Source organism: Hyla sarda, chromosome 8 (genome assembly GCF_029499605.1).
Source record: "Hyla sarda isolate aHylSar1 chromosome 8, aHylSar1.hap1, whole genome shotgun sequence".
NCBI lineage: Eukaryota > Metazoa > Chordata > Amphibia > Anura > Hylidae > Hyla > Hyla sarda.
The window spans coordinates 229,903,957-229,927,348 of NC_079196.1; positions in this window are offsets into that span (position 1 = coordinate 229,903,957).

The window sequence follows — 23,392 nt, forward strand, 5'->3', positions numbered from 1 at the left end:
TCCCTCTGACCCCAACACTGGAGTTTCCAGGAGACACAGATGACATCACTAATGTGTTCTTCACCGATACAACAAAACAGGATTCCATGCTGATCCTCATCCAGCCTTTTCCTGGCAAACATCTCTTGTCATGTATCTACTGTAGACGTGATGGAGACTCAGTCCACCCGACCTGTGTGACCTTCAATGAGAAGAGCTCTGCACGTTTTCCGAGAAGTCTTTGATGGTTTAGACAGGTCACATGCTGAGATGATTGACCTCATCCTACATGACAATGGTCATTACAATGAACTGATGGTTATCTCTATACTCCACTGAGGTAAACAAGCCTCACATGGAGAAGACCCATCTATATGGTGACGGGATGTTTAGTTGGTTATAAACACAGATATTTACTTATTTAATTTTAAGTCAAAATTGAGGTTTTGTACATTGTTTTTTTCTTTTTCTGGTGACAATGTTTAGAGTAGACATCAGATTCTTTCTCTTACAATTATTATTTTTATGGGAATTCTCCCTCTGACATCTCCGAATGGAATGGGAATTGAACAAGGAGGATTTTAATGTATTTTTTAAGATATTTTATTTTTATGAAAAAAATTTCTGATTATTTTAACATAAAGAGGTGTATGTGAAACCAAAAGGATGTAAATTAAACAAATCAGCTGCAGACTACAAAAGGGGTGTAACTTAAGACAAAGGGCTATAACTTAAAGTGGAAAACTTTTTTTTTTTAAATCCATTGGTATCAGAAAATTAAACAGATCTGTGAATTACTTCTACTAAAAAAACTTAATCCTTACAGTACTTATTAGCTGCTGAATACTACAGAGGAAATTATTTTCTGTTTGGAACACAGAGCTCTCTGCTGAATCATGAGCACAGTGCTCTCTACTGACATCTCTGTCCATTTTAAGAACTGTCCAGAGTAGGAGAAAATCCCCATAGCAAACCTCTCCTGCTCTGGAGAGTTCCTAAAATGGACAGAGGTGTCAGCAGAGGGCTCTGTGTTCCAAAAAGAAAATAATTTCCTCTGTAGTATTCAGCAGCTAATCAATACTGGAAGGATTAAGATTTTTTAATAGAAGTAATTTACAAATCTGTTTAACTTTCTTCCAACAGAGTACCCCTTTAACCCCTTAACGACCAAGGACGTATATTTACATCCTTGGCCTGCTCCCGCGATATAACTCGGGGTCACGCAGTGACTCTGTGTCATATCGGGTTGGTCCCAGCATGTAACTGAAGCCGGAACCCGGGGCTAATGGCGCACATCACCAATCGCGGTGCCGTGCACTATTAACCCTTTTGTCGCGAAGTTCAAAGTTGAAAGCCGAGCCTAAAACGAAAGTGAAAGCTTCCCAGCTGCTCAGTGGGGCTGATCGGGACCACCGCAGTGAAAATGTGGTGTCCCAATCAGCTGGGACACAAGCAGAGGTCCTCTAACCTTCCTCCAGCGTGTCCCTTCGGCGATTGCTTGCTTCAAGCCTGAGATGCAGGCTTGAGCAATCGAACGCCGATAACACTGATCAATGCAAAGCTATGGCTTTGCAGTGAACAGTGTAAGAGATCAGTGTGTGTAGTGTATGTTTCTAATGACTGATCAATATATTAATACTAAAATGCCATTGTTGCTGGAAAAATATCTGTTCCCTTACCCTTGAACCCAGATACATCAGAATGCTAAATGAGAAAAATTTCATCTTATCGCTTTGCCTGGAACTAAGACTAGAGCCTTGAGATGGAGACTATGGATACAAGACGTCTAAACATTGGACTTTGTGGAAAGATGCTGAAATCTTTAACGAAGAGGACTTGCAAGATAATGACTTATGCTACGCCACGCTCAAATGACCAATCAGCATATAGAACGATGCATCATTTTACCTTTCACCCTCCCCTTTTTCTCAGTTTGTAAAAACCAAATTTACTTCCTGTAATAAACAGAACTCCCTGGGGTACCGAGGAGGGAACCCATACCAACCTGGCCTGGTGTGAATTCTCTTGTGTCGGAAATTAGTACAGCGGTAGTCACTCACAGATTAAGGCCGCACATCAACTAATCCTTAACAGTTGGTGGCAGCGCGGGATGGCGGAACCACGCTCGAGGGAAGATACGAATCCGGTGGAGCGACACTTTGGGCCGCCCGAGGAAACCCATTATTTTACAAACTAGGGGAGCGATCAACCCCACGGAAAGCACGGCAAGTCTGCTGATTTTATAAATCTGTAGTCTTGCTTGTGTGTTTTTTTTGGGGTGGTTTTGGGTGGTCTGGATGGCCCAGGTCGACCCTCTGGATTTAACTCTTAGCGACAGAGATTTTTCCGCTGTGTTGTTTTCTTGTTCTCTTGTTTTTTAGTCGCTTGTGAATGACTGCTGCTTAGATATTGATATTTTGTAATGATGATGCCGTTAATGATGATATTAATGATGATGATTGTACTGCAGTAACGTATGGCTCATAACTTGTATATTAGTTGTATGTACGAGTTCCATATCTGAGGATATCTGATAGCTTTTTTATTGTACCAGTCATAGTAACATAGTAACATAGTTCATAAGGTTGAAAAAAGACCAAAGTCCATCAAGTTCAACCTATAACCCTAATGAGTCTCTACTGAGTTGATCCAGAGGAAGGCAAAAACCCTCATACTAGAGGTAAAAATTCCTTCCCGACTCCAAAAATGGCATCAGAATAAATCCCTGGATCAACGTTCTGTCCCTATAAATCTAGTATACATAACCAGTAATGTTATTATTCTCCAAAATTGTATCCAGACCCCTTTTATATTCTTTCACAGAGTTCCCCATGACACCTCCTCCAGGAGAGAATTCCACAGTCTCACTGCTCTTACAGTAAAGAACCCCCAGTCTGTGCTGGTGTAGAAACCTTCTTTCCTCTAGACGTAGAGGATGCCCCCTTGTTATATATACAGTCCTGGGTATAAATAGATCATGGAGAGATCTCTGTACTGTCCTGATATATTATATATATTATTAGGTCACCTCCTTGTTATAGATACAGTCCTGGGTATAAATAGATCATGGAGAGATCTCTGTACTGTCCTGATATATTATATATATTATTAGGTCACCTCCTTGTTATATATACAGTCCTGGGTATAAATAGATCATGGAGAGATCTCTGTACTGTCCTGATATATTATATATATTATTAGGTCACCTCCTTGTTATATATACAGTCCTGGGTATAAATAGATCATAGAGAGATCTCTGTACTGTCCTGATATATATATATATATATATATATATATATATATATATATATATATTATTAGGTCACCTCCTAGTAATATATACAGTCTTCGGGATTAAATAGATCATGGAGAGATCTCTGTACTGTCCTGATATATTATATATATATATATATATATATATATATATATATATATATATATTATTAGGTCACCTCCTTGTTATATATAGAGTCCTGGGTATAAATAGATCATGGAGAGATCTCTGTACTGTCCTGATATATTAAATATATTATTAGGTCACCTCCTTGTTATATATACAGTCCTGGGTATAAATAGATCATGGAGAGATCTCTGTACTGTCCTGATATATTATATATATTATTAGGTCACCTCCTTGTTATATATACAGACCTGGGTATAAATAGATCATGGAGAGATCTCTGTACTGTCCTGATATATTATATATATTATTAGGTCACTTCATTGTTATATATACAGTCCTGGGTATAAATAGATCATGGAGAGATCTCTGTACTGTCCTGATATATTATATATATTATTAGGTCCCCTCCTTGTTATATATACAGTCCTGGGTATAAAGAGATCATGGAGAGATCTCTGTACTGTTCTGATATATTATTTATATTATTAGGTCACCTCCTTGTTATATATACAGTCCTGGGTATAAATAGGTAATGGAGAGATCTCTGTACGGTCCCTGATATATTTATACATAGTTATTAGGTCGCCCCTAAGCCTTCTTTTTTCTAAACTAAATAACCCTAATTCTGATAATCTTTCTGGGTACTGTAGTCCTCCCATTCCCTGTATTACTCTGGTTGCCCGTCTTTGAACCCTCTCCAACTCCACTATATCTTTCTTGTACACTGGTGCCCAGTACTGTACACAGTATTCTATGTGTGGTCTGACCAGTACTGTACACAGTATTCCATGTGTGGTCTGACCAGTACTGTACACAGTATTCTATTTGTGGTCTGACCAGTACTGTACACAGTATTCTATGTGTAGTCTGACCAGTACTGTACACAGTATTCTATGTGTGGTCTGACCAGTACTGTACACAGTATTATATGTGTGGTCTGAACAGTACTGTACACAGTATTCTATGTGTGGTCTGACCAGTACTGTACACAGTATTCTATGTGTGGTCTGACCAGTACAGTACACAGTATTCTATGTGTGGTCTGACCAGTACTGTACACAGTATTCTATGTGTGGTCTGACCAGTACTGTGCACAGTATTCTATTTGTGGTCTGACCAGTACTGTACACAGTATTCTATGTGTGGTCTGACCAGTACTGTACACAGTATTCTATGTGTGGTCTGATCAGTACTGTACACAGTATTCTATGTGTGGTCTGACCAGTACTGTGCACAGTATTCTATGTGTGGTCTGACCAGTACTGTACACAGTATTCTATGTGTGGTCTGACCAGTACTGTACACAGTATTCTATGTGTGGTCTGACCAGTACTGTACACAGTATTCTATGTGTGGTCTGACCAGTACTGTACACAGTATTCTATGTGTGGTCTGACCAGTACAGTACACAGTATTCTATGTGTGGTCTGACCAGTACTGTACACAGTATTCTATGTGTGGTCTGACCAGTACTGTGCACAGTATTCTATTTGTGGTCTGATCAGTACTGTACACAGTATTCTATGTGTGGTCTGACCAGTACTGTGCACAGTATTCTATGTGTGGTCTGACCAGTACTGTACACAGTATTCTATGTGTGGTCTGACCAGTACTGTACACAGTATTCTATGTGTGGTCTGACCAGTACTGTACACAGTATTCTATGTGTGGTCTGACCAGTACTGTACACAGTATTCTATGTGTGGTCTGACCAGTACTGTACACAGTATTCTATGTGTGGTCTAACCAGTACTGTGCACAGTATTCCATGTGTGGTCTGACCAGTACTGTACAGAGTATTCTATTTGCGGTCTGACCAGTACTGTACACAGTATTCTATGTGTGGTCTGACCAGTACTGTACACAGTATTCTATGTGTGGTCTGACTAGTGATTTGGACAGCGGTATAATTATTTCCTTGTCGTGGGCATCTATGCCCCTATTGATGCCCCCCATGATTTTATTTGCCTTGGCAGCAGCTGCCCGACACTGGTGACTACAGCTAAATTTACTATCAACTAAGACTCCCAAGTACTTTTCCGCGTCAGTTGTCCCAAGCATTCTCCCATTGAATACATAATCCCAGCCCGGATTTTTCTTCCCCATGTGCATTACCTTACATTTATCAGTGTTGATCCTCATCTGCCACTTCCCAGCTCAAACCTCCAACCTATCCAGATCCATTTGTAACAGTGCACTGTTCTCTATAGTGTTATCTACTATATACAGTGCATTTTCCTCTTATGTGTTTACCGCTTTACAGAGATTAGTATCATCTGCAAAGATTGCTACTTTACTATTCAACCCCTCTACAAGGTAATTAATAAATATATTAAATAGAACAGGACCCAAGATGGACCCCTGTGGTACCCTGCTAGTAACAGTCACCCAATCAGAATAAGTACCATTAATAACCACCCTCTGTTTCCTTTCACTGAGCCAGTTACTTACCACTTACACACATCCTCCCCCAGCCCCATCCTTCTCATTTTATGCAACAACCTTTTATGTGGAACCATATCAAATGCTTTGGAAAAATCCAGATATACGAAATCCAGTGATTCCCCCTGGTCCAGTCTGGAGCTCACCTCCTCATAAAAGATGATCAGGTTAGTCTGACAGGACCAGTCTGTCATAAAGCCATGTGATATAGGGTCATGCATTTATTTTTATTAAGATACTTCAGAATTGCATTCCTTAGAAAACCCTCAAACAATTAACATACAACGGAGGTCAAACTAACAGGTCTATATTTCCCGGGGTCACCTTTTGATCCCTTCTTAAATATTGGCACCACATTTGCCATGCGTCAGTCCTGGGAACAGTCCCTGTTACTATAGAGTCCGGGAATATTAAAAATAGGGGTCTGTCTATCACATTACTTAATTCCTTTAGAACATGGGGGTGAATGCCATCTGGACCTGGTGATTTGTCTATTTTGATTTTTTGTAGGCAGCACTGTACTTCTTCCTGGGTTAGACAGGTGACCTGTACTTCTTCCTGGGTTTGACAGGTGACCTGTACTTCTTCCTGGGTTAGACAGGTGACCTGTACTTCTTCCTGGGTTAGACAGGTGACCTGTACTGGGGAGTTTACCTTATCTCGCTGTATTTCACCTGTCATTTCATTTTCCTCGGTGAATACAGTGGAGAAGAATTTGTTTAATATATTTGCTTTTTCCTGATCCCCGTTTATAATTTCTTCCTCATCATTTTTTAAAGGGCCCACATTTTTATTTTTGATCTTTTTGCTATTCATATAGTTAAAGAACATTTTGGGGTTAGTTTTACTCTCTTTGGCAATGAGTCTTTCTGTCTCTATTTTTGCGTTTTTTTATCAGTTTTTTACATATTTTACTTTTTTCTCTATAGCTTATTAATGCTTCCTCACTGTCGTCCTGTTTTAGTAGTTTAAATGCTTTATTTTTGTCATTTATTGCCCCCTTAACATTTTTGTTCATCCATATTGGTTTTCTTTTATTTCTGACCCTATTATTCCCATAAGGTTTATACATTTTACAGTGAAAGTCCTGTATACATATATTTTTTTTTTGTATTTAAAAACCTGACTTGGATGAAAAATGTAGAACTGTATTAAAATGTGTCATGTGTTAGTTGAGCTCTAATGTCTTATCTTCGAAGAAATGGGTGACTGAACTGTATGGCTGTGTGAGAAGTGTGTCTGTGTTAAGAATGTTCCTTGGTGGTTTTGTTATATGGTGGTTTGAGTGGACAAATGGCTGTGTGCAATGTGTTTAGGAAATTGGTGTTTTTTTTCCGGTGTGCAAGGGGTAGGAGTAGATTTTTGTAAATTGCTTGATAGGATTAGAGAGAGATTGTTATCATAAATAGAGATCCAACGGTTTGGTGGAAAAGCAGGCGATTTGTGAAGGGAAAAGCATGTGAAAATGAAGCTAGTTGAAAGTTTGGAATATCCTGATGGTTAATGGTTAGAGGTATTGATATACAGCCCTGTTATGTACAATATTTGTATACAGTTTTAAGCTGAAAAGCAAAGGGAAATGAATAAGGGGACTGCTGCTGTTTAGGAGGATGTTGCTGCAGAAGATGCAGACTCAAGGTGCTGGTTGAGCAGAGCTGGAAGTGTTTGTGTAAGTGTTATCATGGTTGAGGAATGTAGAAAAGTCCAATACATTTGTTGAAGTGATGAAACAGTGTTATTACTTCAGTGTTATTGTTCAGGAAAGTACTGAAGGTGTTAGGGGGGGAAACTTGGGGGTCCCCTGGATCAATGAGGGAGATGAGTGAATGGAATGCAGATAGTGTAGTGTTGAGCAGCATAGGCCATATTCACGAGCAACACTAATAATGTGTTATGACTCTGGGAAAGTTGGGTGTATGTAGCCGTGTGATGATGTTCATAAAGGGTTCTTGTGATAGAAAGTATGTTGTATATGTGTGATGTGTTTGATGAATCAGGAATGTATGGGAAATGACCAGTGAATGTTTCCTCTATGAAGTGGTTTGTGTTGTAATAAATTTTGGTGTCAGAAGTGGAGGATATCCGCGTGGTATTGATTGAACCGTTTGATGATATTTCATTCATTTCCTTGTCTTCACAGTTACACGGATGGGTGCCCTGCCAAAAAATGAAATGTATCAGAAAATGTGATTAATTGTCTGATTATATTACAGGAGTAACAAAAGACGAAGTTTGGGCAAGAAAAATAAAATGAGACAAAAGGAAAAAAGTGTGAATTCAGGTAGAAGAAACAGGCATGGTCGCACATCTACAATCTTGTATAATGATCTGATTGCTTCTCAGCATAATATCAAAAACTAACAGGTTGTTATTATACATTTTTGATCAAAAAGTACAAGCCCACTCGCCACGTCAAGGCCACCTATCCAGAGTGGGTCCCTAACGTCTCTAGCATAAAATGGCGTAGCACTGGGCAGCGACCACCACCGCCATGACACCAGTGCCCACGGGGGAACGACCCACTGGCAGAGCGGCCCCAATGCCACTCAAACCAGTCTATGTGTCGCACCTCCCCACAGACACTGCGCTCTGGTGTGGTGCTGTGCGGCGTCTGTTGCTGCCATGGCGCCGTGTCTGCGGTGAGGTGCGACTCATGGACTGGTTTGAGTGGCATTGGGGCCGCTCTGCCAGTGGGTTGTTCCCCCTGTGGGCACTGGTGTCGCAGCGGTGGTGGTCGCCGCCCAGTGCTACGCCATTTTATGCTAGGGACATTAGGGACCCACTCTAAATAGGTGGCCTTGACGTGGCGATTGGGCTTTGTACTTTTTGATCAAAACGTATATAATAACAACCTGTTAGTTTTTGATATTATGCTGAGAAGCAATCAGATCATTATACAAGATTGTAGATGTGCGACCATGTCTGTCTTCTACCTGAATTCACTAAAGGAAAAAGTGATCACTATGCAATTGATAAATGTTTAAAATCAGCTAATTTTTTCCTTCTTCCCCAAAAGAGCTCTACATATATTTTTCTTTTGCATTTTTTTTTTTTTTTGTGAGAATGTAAGCCATGTGTGTTATGTGGGCCCTGTGTGTTTTGTATTTCGGTATTGTTACATGTTACATGTGTCTTGTATGTCTCTTGTTGTAAAGTAGGGCAGAAATCCGGTGAGATGCTGGACACTCAAAAGTGGTTGAGAAATGAGAAAGTTTGAGGGAAAGCAGAGGGCCAGGCTCAAAGGGGCGGTGACTGGTGACACCGAGGTTTGGGAGGATTAAGGTGGGGTTTACAGGGAGGTTGACAGCCTCCTCTTCTGAAAAAATATGTTTATAGGACCTGCATATACAATGTGATATATACTTAGACTTTCTACATTGCATTTATTTGAATAACACCAATTTTGAATGGATAACCTTATAATGATATATATGTAATATTTTTTTCTCTCTCTTTGTCCTTCCTCTTTTTGTCAGCTTTGCTACTCTCAGATTATGATTAAAATTGTTTTGAACTTATGGGGTTAAGAATTCAAGAGCGATGATAAAAAAAAATAAAAAAAATCAGGGAATCCATGGTTAATGCTGAGTTATAAATGCAAGTTTGTTCCAAGTAATGTGAAGATGTAATACATAAGGCAGGATATATTGTGACCACACTCAGAATGAAGTTCTACTACAATAAACCACTCGATCTGCGCTGGTGGTTCAGGAAGCAGAGTTGAAGATATTCACTGATATATGTAAGATATTTGAAGGTATGACAATGAGTATGGGTACACTTTTATTGCCACCCACAAGTATGGGCCTATTGAAGTTAGGAAAGTTTTTTTTTTTAATCCTGGGGCGAACCAATTGGTAGTTGGCAATTCAAGTGTTCAAATCCAAGAGCGGCCTGAGGAAGTGGCCATCGTAAAGATAAAATCAACATGAAAGAAGCAGCCCCAAAAGCCAAGGGGACTGAATGGTAATGGAGGCTGCCAAGGCTGCAGTGCTCCTATCCTATCTCCCCACAACTATGGTACAAAGTGTACAAGTGGATGGGGAGGTTAGGTCTCTTGCAGGAACCGAGAGAGACCAATGGAAGAAGAAGAAGAAGAGAGGTAGTACAGGACAAAGACGGCATCTGAAAAGTTGGTAAGAAACTGTGTGTGCCAGCAGTCTTGTACCCCATGTCAACATACGGGGCCTCATATGCTAAACAGAAGGGATGTGTGTAGTAATGTCCGTAAATTGGGTGGCCTCAGGATTCAACAAGGCAAAAAGAGAGTTTATACAGACTTCATTATTTGCATCTGTTATGACTTAGGTAAAAAATAAAGGTACCCTACCAACACACTCCAGAACATCTTACCTGTCTCAGAGAATATGGGTAGACTTCATCTGACTGTCTAAGGTGGGAAACTATAAGTATATTCTTTGTCTGACTGTACTAAATTGTGCCTTGGACACAATGGAAATAAGTGTGTGAGGAAAAAATAGAGGTACATTGTAATATGTAGGAAGCCTATTGGGCTTAATTTGTGCGAGGGGGTGTGAATTCCCACGCCCTCTGCACCTACAGGCGGGGCCATGCAGGGGGCACCACTATAAAACGCCCCCGCAACAATACAGGCGGGGCGTGCGTGGTTTCCAGGTAGCGCATGTGGGTAAATCAGGAAGACAGCGTGTTGAAGCAGCAGCAGCTCTGGTTGAGGTAGGCCCGGTTTATCCCGGTACACTACCGTGCACTATTTTACGGGTCCTGCTGGCTTTTGCAGCCACCACCCGGTCCCCACAGCAGGTATTGTTTCATTGGTGTATCAGGGCGAGTCGGTCACCTGAACGGCTCCCGCGTGCTCCGCTCCTCGAGCCGGCCAGGTGACGCGAAGAGACTTCGGCCGGGTTCCCTGGCCCAGCAGCGGCCCGGCTCTCTTAATCCACCTTGGTTCCTGGGGACGTGGTCTCCTGGCCTCCCCCGTCCACATCCCGTGACTCTCGCAGCGGCCAAGGCAGCGCCGCCGGGTCGCGCGATGCGCACGGGGGCTCAAACTCAGCCCCTTCCCTTCATGCTCCCTCGTTGTATTCGTTCTGTAGGGCTGGGTACTGTTCTCCCCCCATGCTGGGGTCGCCTCCCTGCACTCCCGGGGTCCCGCTCCCTCCCGCCGGCCTCCGCTGCCGCTCCAGAGAGTCCGGTTCCCTCGGGCAACTGATGGTCCCACCCCTCTCACCTCTCCCGCTCTTCTCACCACTCCCGCTCCCGTCTGTAGGCCCGGCCTGGGGTGTGGAGTTCTCGCACCGGGCCTGATGCTCCATCCCTCACTCTGCTGCGTTCGCGCAGCGGCAGGGCTGTGGGGGCGGGGTTTCGCAGCCCCAGCGGAAGGCTCAACCCTTGACGCCGCCTCTCCTCATTCGCCGGAAGCGACCAGTCGGGGCATGGCGCTGGGGTCCGTCCTCCCGCCGGGCCTCGGTACCCGGCGTGTCTCGGACGCGACCGGGTGCCGGGGGAGTGGGGCTTCGGGGCTCCGGCGGTTGGAGCATGCATCTCCGGCGCAGCTTCGGGCATATAAATAAATCAATAAAAATAAAAACCTTGCAACTGGCCGGGCACTGTAAGCTGCTAGCGTGCCACCTTAAACCCCAGGTTGGTGGGGCTTCGACTGGTGGCTGCCAGGTACATTAACACAGGGGGTAGCTGGCCTCAACTTGGCATGCACCTCCGCCCCTCCCCCCCACTCACTCCTGTCCTGACACACTGCAACAAGCTCCCCAGCTGTGATCAGACCATCAAGGTCCATGCTCTGCCAGCAGCTGTTTCTCACACACTATTCTAATTAACCTCATACTGCTTGTTGCATTTCCTTGGTGTCATTCAGAACATTCATGTCAGGCGCTATTTCATGAGTTAGACAGTCCGTGCTGTCTTCTTGGTGTTTATACAGTGCACCGTGCAGTCACCCACAGCATTCATACCGCACAGTTTATAATAGCATTTCATATCGTGCAGTCACTCATGGCATACCGTGCAGTCACTCATAGCATTTCATACTGTGCAGTCATTCCTATCTCCATCGTGCATTCACACCGTTCAGTTGCTCACAGCATTTATACCGTGCAGTCGCTCATAGCATTTGTGCCGTGCAGTCACTCGTAGCATTATATTGTGCAGTCACTCGTAGCATTCATACCATGCAGTCGCTCGTAGCATTCGTGCTGTGTAGCCGCTCATAGCATCACACCGTATAGTAGCTCATAGCATCATACCACGCAGTCACCCATATCATTCATATCGTGCAGTCGCTCAGCACTCATACCGTGCAGTCACCCATACCAATCATACTGTGCAGTCTCTCCTAGCGTTCACGCCATGCAGTTACTCTTAGCACTTTCAGTCACTCATAGAAGGTATTCCACACGTAGCTTCACATGATTACATACGCTCATGGCTTTCGCACAGCACGCTACACGTACGGTACATACACTTATAACATTTTTCTGCCCCTACGTCATGTCAGTGTCATACCGCTCACAGCTTTATACTGCACGCACGCTCTAGCATTTACACAGCTTATAAACATTCATAATATTTATCCTGCATAACAGGCGCTCTTAGTGGCCATGTAGGCCATGGTGTTATGCAGTGTGCACAGCACGTCGTTTACTGTGCACACATGGTCAGGGTCACGTACAGCAAGTACACTCACGTCATTGTGTAGAATACTTACACTCACAGTGTCACACTCTGTGAGATCAGCTGTGGCATCGCGCACGGTACTTGCGCTCTTGGTGTCACTTACAGTGGGTACAGTCTGCTGTTGCATCTAATACACACGCTCAGTGTTGCACACAGTGGGTTCAGTTACATAGTATCACATACAGTACACACGCTCATACTGTTACATACAGGGGTTACAGTCACATTGTCGTATACAGCACATATGCTCATAATGTTATATGCAGCAAGTTTAGCTATAGTATGGTGTACAGTTCATAGGATAGTTTTTCATGCAGTGGGTACAGTTCCATCGTCGCACACAGCACATACGCTCATCACGCCACATACAGTGAGAACTGTCATAGTGCCGAATGCTCATACCATCAGCACCGCATTGTGCGTCCCATGGTCATACGGCACTCATGTGTGACGCTTCATCCATACACGTGCATATACGACTCCTCACTGTGTTACCACACACATGCTCATAGCCAGTACTGTCCATACACATAACATCACTCGCCATACACTGCACACACGCTCGTAGCTCCACACTGTACAGATATTCTCAGGTTGTACGGTACAATCACAAATAGTTACTCTGCTCTCACATCGGTACCGGCATTGGTCCCGTAGCTGACATGCCACACTCACGTTACCATAGTAACTGCTCAGTCACAGATTAAGCATCCGACGCTCACCAGTCACCTTCTAACTTGTCCTACAGCATACACTAGAATTGTTGTCGTTGACACGTTATTCTGCACATTGATACCACGACACAAGTAATGTACACCTGCTTCACCTGCCACGTTCTGCAGGAAAACACACCATTTATTTGTTGGGTTACCAAAGCCCCACAAGTGGCTTACCTTTTCAGCTTTCAGCTCAAGGTACATGGGGGAAAAAAAAAAAAGGAAAGTATGTACTTCACTACCCACTGATCCATGTTATTTTCACCACTCTTGTTTGCTTACCTCAGTCACTCGCTTCACAAACTGACGCTGCTACTGACACGTCTTCAGAGCCTCGCACGTCCTTTCACCCACCAAGTTCTTGAGGTCTGTCTCGCTTCAGTCGGGGTCCTGGTGAAGTCTGTTGTTCCTGACTCTGCTTCAGTGCAACATGACTCGATACACATATGACTCGACACTCCATGCATACATCATGTCAGGCACTAGGCTGCCATTCCCTCCCGGAAAATATGTACACTCTTAGGTATGTACTACAACACGTACCCACTGATCCATATTACTTTCACAACTCTTGCTTGCTTACCACAGTTACTTGCTTCACACGCTGACGCTGCTACTGACACCTCTTCAGAGCCTCGCGCGTCCTCTCACCCACCAAGTTCCTCAGGTCTGACTCGGTTCAATCGGGGTCCTGGTGAAGTCTGTTGTTCCTGACTCTGCTACAGTGCAATATGACTCGATACACATATGACTCGATACTCCATGCATACATCATGTCAGGCACTCGGCTGCCATTCACTCCCGCATTACAGAAAAGAAAAAAAATGAACTCAGGGGTTGCCTACCATCTCCACCTGCCACGCCTGCAGGGAGATTTATGGCTTAGTCAATGTTTCCCTAACACAGGTCCTAGTCTCAATTTCACAACTCATAGGTGGTTATTCCACTCATTAATCTGTTTTGTCCACTCATGTCAATGTCACGCCAACAGCCGTCATTTCCACAGACACGAGGATTACTCAAAGACCTGTCACGCCTACAGGTACGAGGTTCGAGTCAGACTGCCATTCCAGGCACAGCGGTTACGCAAAGACCTGTCAAATCCACAGGCACGAGGGTATGCGAGGCCTGTCAGACTACAGGTACGATAGTCACATAGAGGCCTCCCATATCCACAGGCATGAGGACATGCAAGACCTGTCTAAATCTACAGGTACGATAGTCACAAAGAGGTCAGTCATGTCTGCGGACACAGTGATTCTGTTGATGCCTGTCTGCAGGCATGAAAGTCCTTAGGCTTAATTGTTACTGAGATCTGTCGAGTCTGCAGGCACGATCAGGATGAAGAGGCCTGTCGTTCGCTGCAGGTCATTACTCCTGAGACCATATTCGTGACGGTATGTTGGCAGGTTAGAATATGGCTCACGGTACAGTCCAGTCAACTCTTCATTTCACTTAACTAACAATTAAGTTTTTGCCACTTATCAGCAGGGACAGGAGGACGTGTTATGCCCGACAAGCTCTATCGGTTTCCCTTTTCTGCAATTACCGCAGTGAGCATGTCAACATGAGCGAATCAGCTAGCACGTAGTCAGGTACCGTTCCAGTGCCGGGTCGGACGCAGTAGGCGTCACCACCATATCTTCTCAGTGTCAGGTACTGCCTCATGTGGTCGCCAGCCGGCAGGCACAACTCTCTTGGTTTCTTGAGTCTGGCAAGAGCAGTTTAGGGGAAGATAGATATGACTAGTTGTGTTGTTGGTTATTATGGTCAGGAATGTTGTTATTAATTCTACTTCTTGATTTTTTTGCCCACTATAGGCGTGCCCTCACTCGCGGTTATGGGCATAACTCAACTGCTTCGCCAGTCATTCTTATTTATATAGGTACATAGGTTGGTATGTAGGTGCAATCTTGAGTACGGAACAACTCTAACCGCTTGGTTAGTCAATGTATGGTTGCATAGTGGTGTATTCAGCGCTTGCCTCCACAAGCTCGAATGTAAGTCCTGAGCACAAGTAGGAAGCCTATTGGGCTGAATTTGTGCGAGGGGGCTTGAATTCCCATGCCCCCTGCACCTACAGGCGGGGCCATGCAGGGGGTACCACTATAAAACACCCCCGCAACAATACAGGCGGGGCGTACGTGGTTTCGAGGTACCATCCCAACCCTCCCTTATTTTATCAATTAACCATAGGGTATGCCCTCTATAGGCGTGCCCTCACTCGCGGTTATGGGCACAACTCAACCGCTTCGCCAGTCATTCTTATTTATATAGGTTTGTATGTACGTGCAATCTTGAATACGGAAAAACTCTAACCGCTTGGTAAGTCAATGTATGGTTGCATAGTGGTGTATTCAGCACTTGCCTCCACAAGCTCGAATGTAAGCCCTGAGCACAAATATATATTTTCCCTAAATAATTTCTGATGAAGGAAGCAGAGCTGTGTACTTAGGAGATGGAGGTCTATAAAATTGAGAGTTCGGATCACGCAGATAAGTGATAACTGACGGATTCGGTTCGTGCCTGAGGAATTGTTGATGTCTTTGTTTGTTGTATTTTTTCACCCCACCATGGACATAAAGCTACAGGTTAAAGTGAAGAAGCAGATATTAGCACTAGGGATGAGCAAATCGTATCTGACTAATCCAAATTCGTTACGAATTTCAGGAAAAATTTGATTTGCAAGGAATGCAAATATCGCCCCAATTCAATAGCGCCAATTGCTTCATTTAAACTCCATTTAGTGCGGTCCAGGCTCCAAGGCATCTAAAATGGCAGATCCACATGTGAGGACATGGGGCAAGGAATCCTGGGAAGGCAGGAACAAGGGTAGGCGGGATGACCCGCATGCAGCATCACATACAGCATGCAGCCTATCAGCAGCCAGTCACAGCCCTATATAATCGGCAGCCATATTGCAGCCAGTCAGTTCAGCCTTTCACTGCAGAGAGATGGATAGATAGGGACAGACAGCGCTGTGTGTTGCAGAGAAAACTTTTTTCCAGCAGCGATTCACCTTCTAGTCAAGTCAGCGTTCTGTTGCACAGAGAAAGGGACAGAGAGCAGTGTGTTTTGAACAGAAAAGCATTCTTACTGCAGCGATTCACCTCCCAGTCATTGTCTACAGCGTTCTATTACAGAGAGGGCAGTGTGTTGCACAGAACAGCAGCAATTCACCTCAAGCACACATCCTGCCTAGAAGCACTGATAGAGAAGGGAGAGGGATTAAGAGAGAAAGTGCAATTTTGGGTGTAGTACACAGCGACTGTGTGCTGCTGCACTAGTGTGTACTGCTCGTATTGTGCACAAATACTTTTTTAAGCATACTAAAGTGGTGTACTATTTTGTTCCTGTTAATCTGTTAGGGCCTAGATACTGTGAAAGGCCAGGCAAAAGTACTCACAGGCTGGTGTTGTACACAAATACTTTTTTAAGCGTAGTGGAGCGTATTGTACTCCCCTCATATATGCACTAAGTATGTCAGGCATAGAAGTTCCAGGATGTGCACAGAGGAGTGGCAGAGGCCTAAATTCATCAGGCAGACGTCGCAGCAGACTAGGGGCGAGTGGCAGCAGGAGTCGCAGCAAAAGGCCTGAGCTCCCGGTATCAGCTAGCAGTCGTGTCTCGACAAGCAACCCATCGGCCATCATCCATTGGTTAACACAGTCATCCACTTCATCACAATTGACATCTGACACCCCCAGTCAACAGTCGGTGGGTTCCTCAGACACAACCCTCAGTTGGCATGGCCCGGGAGAAGTCCCTGTCCTCCCATTGCCTCTCTCCTCTGCTGTTCTCTTCCCCGCAGAAGTATCTTATGCTGTGGGTTCAGCTCCACTATTTACTGAGGACAATCTAGAGGACAGTCAGCAGCTACTGCACATCCAATAATTGGAGGAGACATCCGCCGCTTCCTCCTCTAGGTGGGCAAGTAGTGATAAGGAGAGTGACGTGGGAGGCGGTGTTGTCAGGGTTCAGGCTCCTGAAGCAGACACTGTTGAGGAACCTGAGGAGGACATCATTGATGTGCAGACACAACTCTATGATGATGAAGCCAATCGCACTTGGGATCCAGATGCAGAAGGGACTTCATCAGGAGAAGAGGGTTGCAGGTTGCAATGAGGCAGCAGCTGAGCCAGAAAGGTGGTAGCATGTTGGCAGTCAACATGGTGGCAGAAGTGGAAAGTTTGCAGCCAAACAAGCTCGGGGTAGACAATCTGCTTCACGGCAGCCTACCTTCCTGGGAGTCAATATTAGAAGTAGAGCAGGAAAAAACCCTCAGGTATGGCGCTGCAGACTCTTGTAGACAGATGAGGCGGATGGCAAAGGTAATAGGAAAGTCCTCAGCAGGACATTTTATTAAAAAAACAATAAAATGGACAAGATTACGCGTTTCGGGAGGATCCCTCCCTTCCTCAGATCAGGATAAGGACAGTACAACAATAGCAGGTTTATATAGCCCAAAAATGGGCGCCAAAAACACATGGGAGGAGTAACAATCCAAACTTGAAAATCAAAGTACAGGAACAGAAACAGCACTTACATATAATATACAGTATGAATATACATTAGGAAGCAATACAATTACAAATTGTGGTAATATAAGGTCAGGTTATGTGTTGGACCATGACTAGCAACTGCTGGAGAATCGCAGTGGGCCGGAAGCTGTCAGCCGCAGCATGTGAACAGTGTAACCAAGGCACTTCCTGTGTGAGAAGCGCGTCAATAGCAGTGAGCTCTGAAGCCGGGCTGGTTGCCCTGGACGCGTTGCTATGCTAGGAGGTCACATGGTCAGCTCTCTACCAATCAGCTCTGAATGTGGTTTCTCCTTACTTGTGAAGGCTGTGAGGATCGTACTGGCAGAGGACACTGACAGGCTCCTATTCAGTGTGGGCTGTGCCATTATTATCTATATGCAAATAGTGCTGTCAGGGGATACTAGCTGCCTGGTCAGTGTGGGCTGTGAGCTGTGTATATATAAGGATCGTGCTGTCAGGGGATACTCGCTGCCTGGTCAGTGTGGGCTGTGAGCTGTGTATATATAAGGATCGTGCTGTCAGGGGATACTGGCTGCCTGGTCAGTGTGGGCTGTGAGCTGTGTATATATAAGGATCGTGCTGTCAGGGGATACTAGCTGCCTGGTCAGTGTGGGCTGTGAGCACTGTGTATATAAGGATCGTGCTGTCAGGGGATACTGGCAGCCTGGTCAGTGTGGGCTGTGAGCACTGTGTATATAAGGATCGTGCTGTCAGGGGATACTGGCAGCCTGGTCAGTGTGGGCTGTGTGAGCACTGTGTATATAAGGATCGTGCTGTCAGGGGATACTAGCTGCCTGGTCAGTGTGGGCTGTGTGAGCTGTATATATAAGGATCGTGCTGTCAGGGGATACTAGCTGCCTGGTCAGTGTGGGCTGTGTGAGCTGTGTATATATAAGGATCGTGCTGTCAGGGGATACTAGCTGCCTGGTCAGTGTGGGCTGTGAGCACTGTGTATATAAGGATCGTGCTGTCAGGGGATACTAGCTGCCTGGTCAGTGTGGGCTGTGAGCACTGTGTATATATAAGGATCGTGCTGTCAGGGGATACTAGCTGCCTGGTCAGTGTGGGCTGTGAGCTGTATATATAAGGATCGTGCTGTCAGGGGATACTAGCAGCCTGGTCAGTGTGGGCTGTGTGAGCTGTGTATATATAAGGATCGTGCTGTCAGGGGATACTAGCAGCCTGGTCAGTGTGGGCTGTGTGAGCTGTGTATATATAAGGATCGTGCTGTCAGGGGATACTAGCTGCCTGGTCAGTGTGGGCTGTGTATATAAGGATCGTGCTGTCAGGGGATACTAGCAGCCTGGTCAGTGTGGGCTGTGTGAGCTGTGTATATATAAGGATCGTGCTGTCAGGGGATACTAGCAGCCTGGTCAGTGTGGGCTGTGTGAGCTGTGTATATATAAGGATCGTGCTGTCAGGGGATACTAGCAGCCTGGTCAGTGTGGGCTGTGTATATAAGGATCGTGCTGTCAGGGGATACTAGCTGCCTGGTCAGTGTGGGCTGTGTGAGCTGTGTATATATAAGGATCGTGCTGTCAGGGGATACTAGCAGCCTGGTCAGTGTGGGCTGTGTGAGCTGTGTATATATAAGGATCGTGCTGTCAGGGGATACTAGCAGCCTGGTCAGTGTGGGCTGTGTGAGCTGTGTATATATAAGGATCGTGCTGTCAGGGGATACTAGCAGCCTGGTCAGTGTGGGCTGTGAGCACTGTGTATATAAGGATCGTGCTGTCAGGGGATACTAGCAGCCTGGTCAGTGTGGGCTGTGAGCACTGTGTATATATAAGGATCGTGCTGTCAGGGGATACTAGCTGCCTGGTCAGTGTGGGCTGTGTGAGCTGTGTATACATAAGGATCGTGCTGTCAGGGGATACTGGCAGCCTGGTCAGTGTGGGCTGTGAGCTGTGTATACATAAGGATCGTGCTGTCAGGGGATACTGGCAGCCTGGTCAGTGTGGGCTGTGAGCTGTGTATATAAGGATCGTGCTGTCAGGGGATACTAGCTGCCTGGTCAGTGTGGGCTGTGAGCACTGTGTATATAAGGATCGTGCTGTCAGGGGATACTAGCTGCCTGGTCAGTGTGGGCTGTGTGAGCTGTGTATATAAGGATCGTGCTGTCAGGGGATACTGGCAGCCTGGTCAGTGTGGGCTGTGAGCACTGTGTATATATAAGGATCGTGCTGTCAGGGGATACTGGCTGCCTGGTCAGTGTGGGCTGTGAGCACTGTGTATATATAAGGATCGTGCTGTCAGGGGATACTAGCTGCCTGGTCAGTGTGGGCTGTGAGCTGTGTATATAAGGATCGTGCTGTCAGGGGATACTGGCAGCCTGGTCAGTGTGGGCTGTGAGCACTGTGTATATAAGGATCGTGCTATCAGGGGATACTAGCTGCCTGGTCAGTGTGGGCTGTGAGCTGTGTATATAAGGATCGTGCTGTCAGGGGATACTAGCTGCCTGGTCAGTGTGGGCTGTGAGCACTGTATATATAAGGATCGTGCTGTCAGGGGATACTAGCTGCCTGGTCAGTGTGGGCTGTGAGCACTGTGTATATAAGGATCGTGCTGTCAGGGGATACTAGCTGCCTGGTCAGTGTGGGCTGTGAGCTGTATATATAAGGATCGTGCTGTCAGGGGATACTAGCAGCCTGGTCAGTGTGGGCTGTGTGAGCTGTGTATATATAAGGATCGTGCTGTCAGGGGATACTAGCAGCCTGGTCAGTGTGGGCTGTGTGAGCTGTGTATATATAAGGATCGTGCTGTCAGGGGATACTGGCAGCCTGGTCAGTGTGGGCTGTGTATATAAGGATCGTGCTGTCAGGGGATACTAGCAGCCTGGTCAGTGTGGGCTGTGTATATAAGGATCGTGCTGTCAGGGGATACTAGCAGCCTGGTCAGTGTGGGCTGTGTGAGCTGTGTATATATAAGGATCGTGCTGTCAGGGGATACTAGCAGCCTGGTCAGTGTGGGCTGTGTGAGCTGTGTATATATAAGGATCGTGCTGTCAGGGGATACTAGCTGCCTGGTCAGTGTGGGCTGTGTATATAAGGATCGTGCTGTCAGGGGATACTAGCAGCCTGGTCAGTGTGGGCTGTGTGAGCTGTGTATATATAAGGATCGTGCTGTCAGGGGATACTAGCAGCCTGGTCAGTGTGGGCTGTGTGAGCTGTGTATATATAAGGATCGTGCTGTCAGGGGATACTAGCAGCCTGGTCAGTGTGGGCTGTGTATATAAGGATCGTGCTGTCAGGGGATACTAGCTGCCTGGTCAGTGTGGGCTGTGTGAGCTGTGTATATATAAGGATCGTGCTGTCAGGGGATACTAGCAGCCTGGTCAGTGTGGGCTGTGTGAGCTGTGTATATATAAGGATCGTGCTGTCAGGGGATACTAGCAGCCTGGTCAGTGTGGGCTGTGTGAGCTGTGTATATATAAGGATCGTGCTGTCAGGGGATACTAGCAGCCTGGTCAGTGTGGGCTGTGAGCACTGTGTATATAAGGATCGTGCTGTCAGGGGATACTAGCAGCCTGGTCAGTGTGGGCTGTGAGCACTGTGTATATATAAGGATCGTGCTGTCAGGGGATACTAGCTGCCTGGTCAGTGTGGGCTGTGTGAGCTGTGTATATATAAGGATCGTGCTGTCAGGGGATACTGGCAGCCTGGTCAGTGTGGGCTGTGAGCTGTGTATACATAAGGATCGTGCTGTCAGGGGATACTGGCAGCCTGGTCAGTGTGGGCTGTGAGCTGTGTATATAAGGATCGTGCTGTCAGGGGATACTGGCAGCCTGGTCAGTGTGGGCTGTGAGCTGTGTATACATAAGGATCGTGCTGTCAGGGGATACTGGCAGCCTGGTCAGTGTGGGCTGTGAGCTGTGTATATAAGGATCGTGCTGTCAGGGGATACTAGCTGCCTGGTCAGTGTGGGCTGTGAGCACTGTGTATATAAGGATCGTGCTGTCAGGGGATACTAGCTGCCTGGTCAGTGTGGGCTGTGTGAGCTGTGTATATAAGGATCGTGCTGTCAGGGGATACTGGCAGCCTGGTCAGTGTGGGCTGTGAGCACTGTGTATATATAAGGATCGTGCTGTCAGGGGATACTGGCTGCCTGGTCAGTGTGGGCTGTGAGCACTGTGTATATATAAGGATCGTGCTGTCAGGGGATACTAGCTGCCTGGTCAGTGTGGGCTGTGAGCTGTGTATATAAGGATCGTGCTGTCAGGGGATACTGGCAGCCTGGTCAGTGTGGGCTGTGAGCACTGTGTATATAAGGATCGTGCTATCAGGGGATACTAGCTGCCTGGTCAGTGTGGGCTGTGAGCACTGTGTATATAAGGATCGTGCTGTCAGGGGATACTAGCTGCCTGGTCAGTGTGGGCTGTGAGCACTGTATATATAAGGATCGTGCTGTCAGGGGATACTAGCTGCCTGGTCAGTGTGGGCTGTGAGCACTGTGTATATAAGGATCGTGCTGTCAGGGGATACTAGCTGCCTGGTCAGTGTGGGCTGTGAGCTGTGTATATAAGGATCGTGCTGTCAGGGGATACTAGCAGCCTGGTCAGTGTGGGCTGTGAGCTGTGTATATAAGGATCGTGCTGTCAGGGGATACTAGCTGCCTGGTCAGTGTGGGCTGTGAGCTGTGTATATATAAGGATCGTGCTGTCAGGGGATACTAGCAGCCTGGTCAGTGTGGGCTGTGTGAGCTGTGTATATATAAGGATCGTGCTGTCAGGGGATACTAGCTGCCTGGTCAGTGTGGGCTGTGAGCTGTGTATATATAAGGATCGTGCTGTCAGGGGATACTAGCTGCCTGGTCAGTGTGGGCTGTGAGCACTGTGTATATAAGGATCGTGCTGTCAGGGGATACTAGCTGCCTGGTCAGTGTGGGCTGTGAGCTGTGTATATAAGGATCGTGCTGTCAGGGGATACTAGCTGCCTGGTCAGTGTGGGCTGTGAGCTGTATATATAAGGATCGTGCTGTCAGGGGATACTAGCTGCCTGGTCAGTGTGGGCTGTGAGCACTGTGTATATAAGGATCGTGCTGTCAGGGGATACTGACAGTCTCTTAGACACTTCAGGCTATGTGAATCCTGTGAGGATCGCACTGTTAGGGGATAAGCAGGCATGAGAGGGAGACAAGATGTTAATAGAGAACTATACAGGGATATTAGTCTGTTAATCAGTGCAGAGAAGAAGTAAGCACTGCCTGTATAGTGATCACATTGTAAGGGGGAGACTCACATTGTCATAGGTAAAGATGAAGGTGATATGTAAAAGAGGACATGCTGGTGTGGTATTATGATGTGTAACAGCATGGTATAGTATAACCAGGTATTTCACCTTCCTGGGAGGTAGTGAAACAGGGGTTCCTGGAGTTAGTGGCAATAGCAGTCAATCAGTGCGGACTGTGGGTGGGAAAATCAGCGGTGGCAGCGGTGGCGGCGGTGAGGCAGTTTTTCATCAAACATCCGGATGTGGTTAACCTGGCCACATGCAAGATGTGTCGGCAGAAGGTGAAGCACGGCCCTGCATCAAAATGTGCAGCGTCACCATAAAGAGGCCTGGGAGAACCGTGGCTCCGATGTAGTGGTCCAGCCTGCTGCATCACCCAGTGGCACGCAGCTCTCTGTTTCAGCTAGCCAA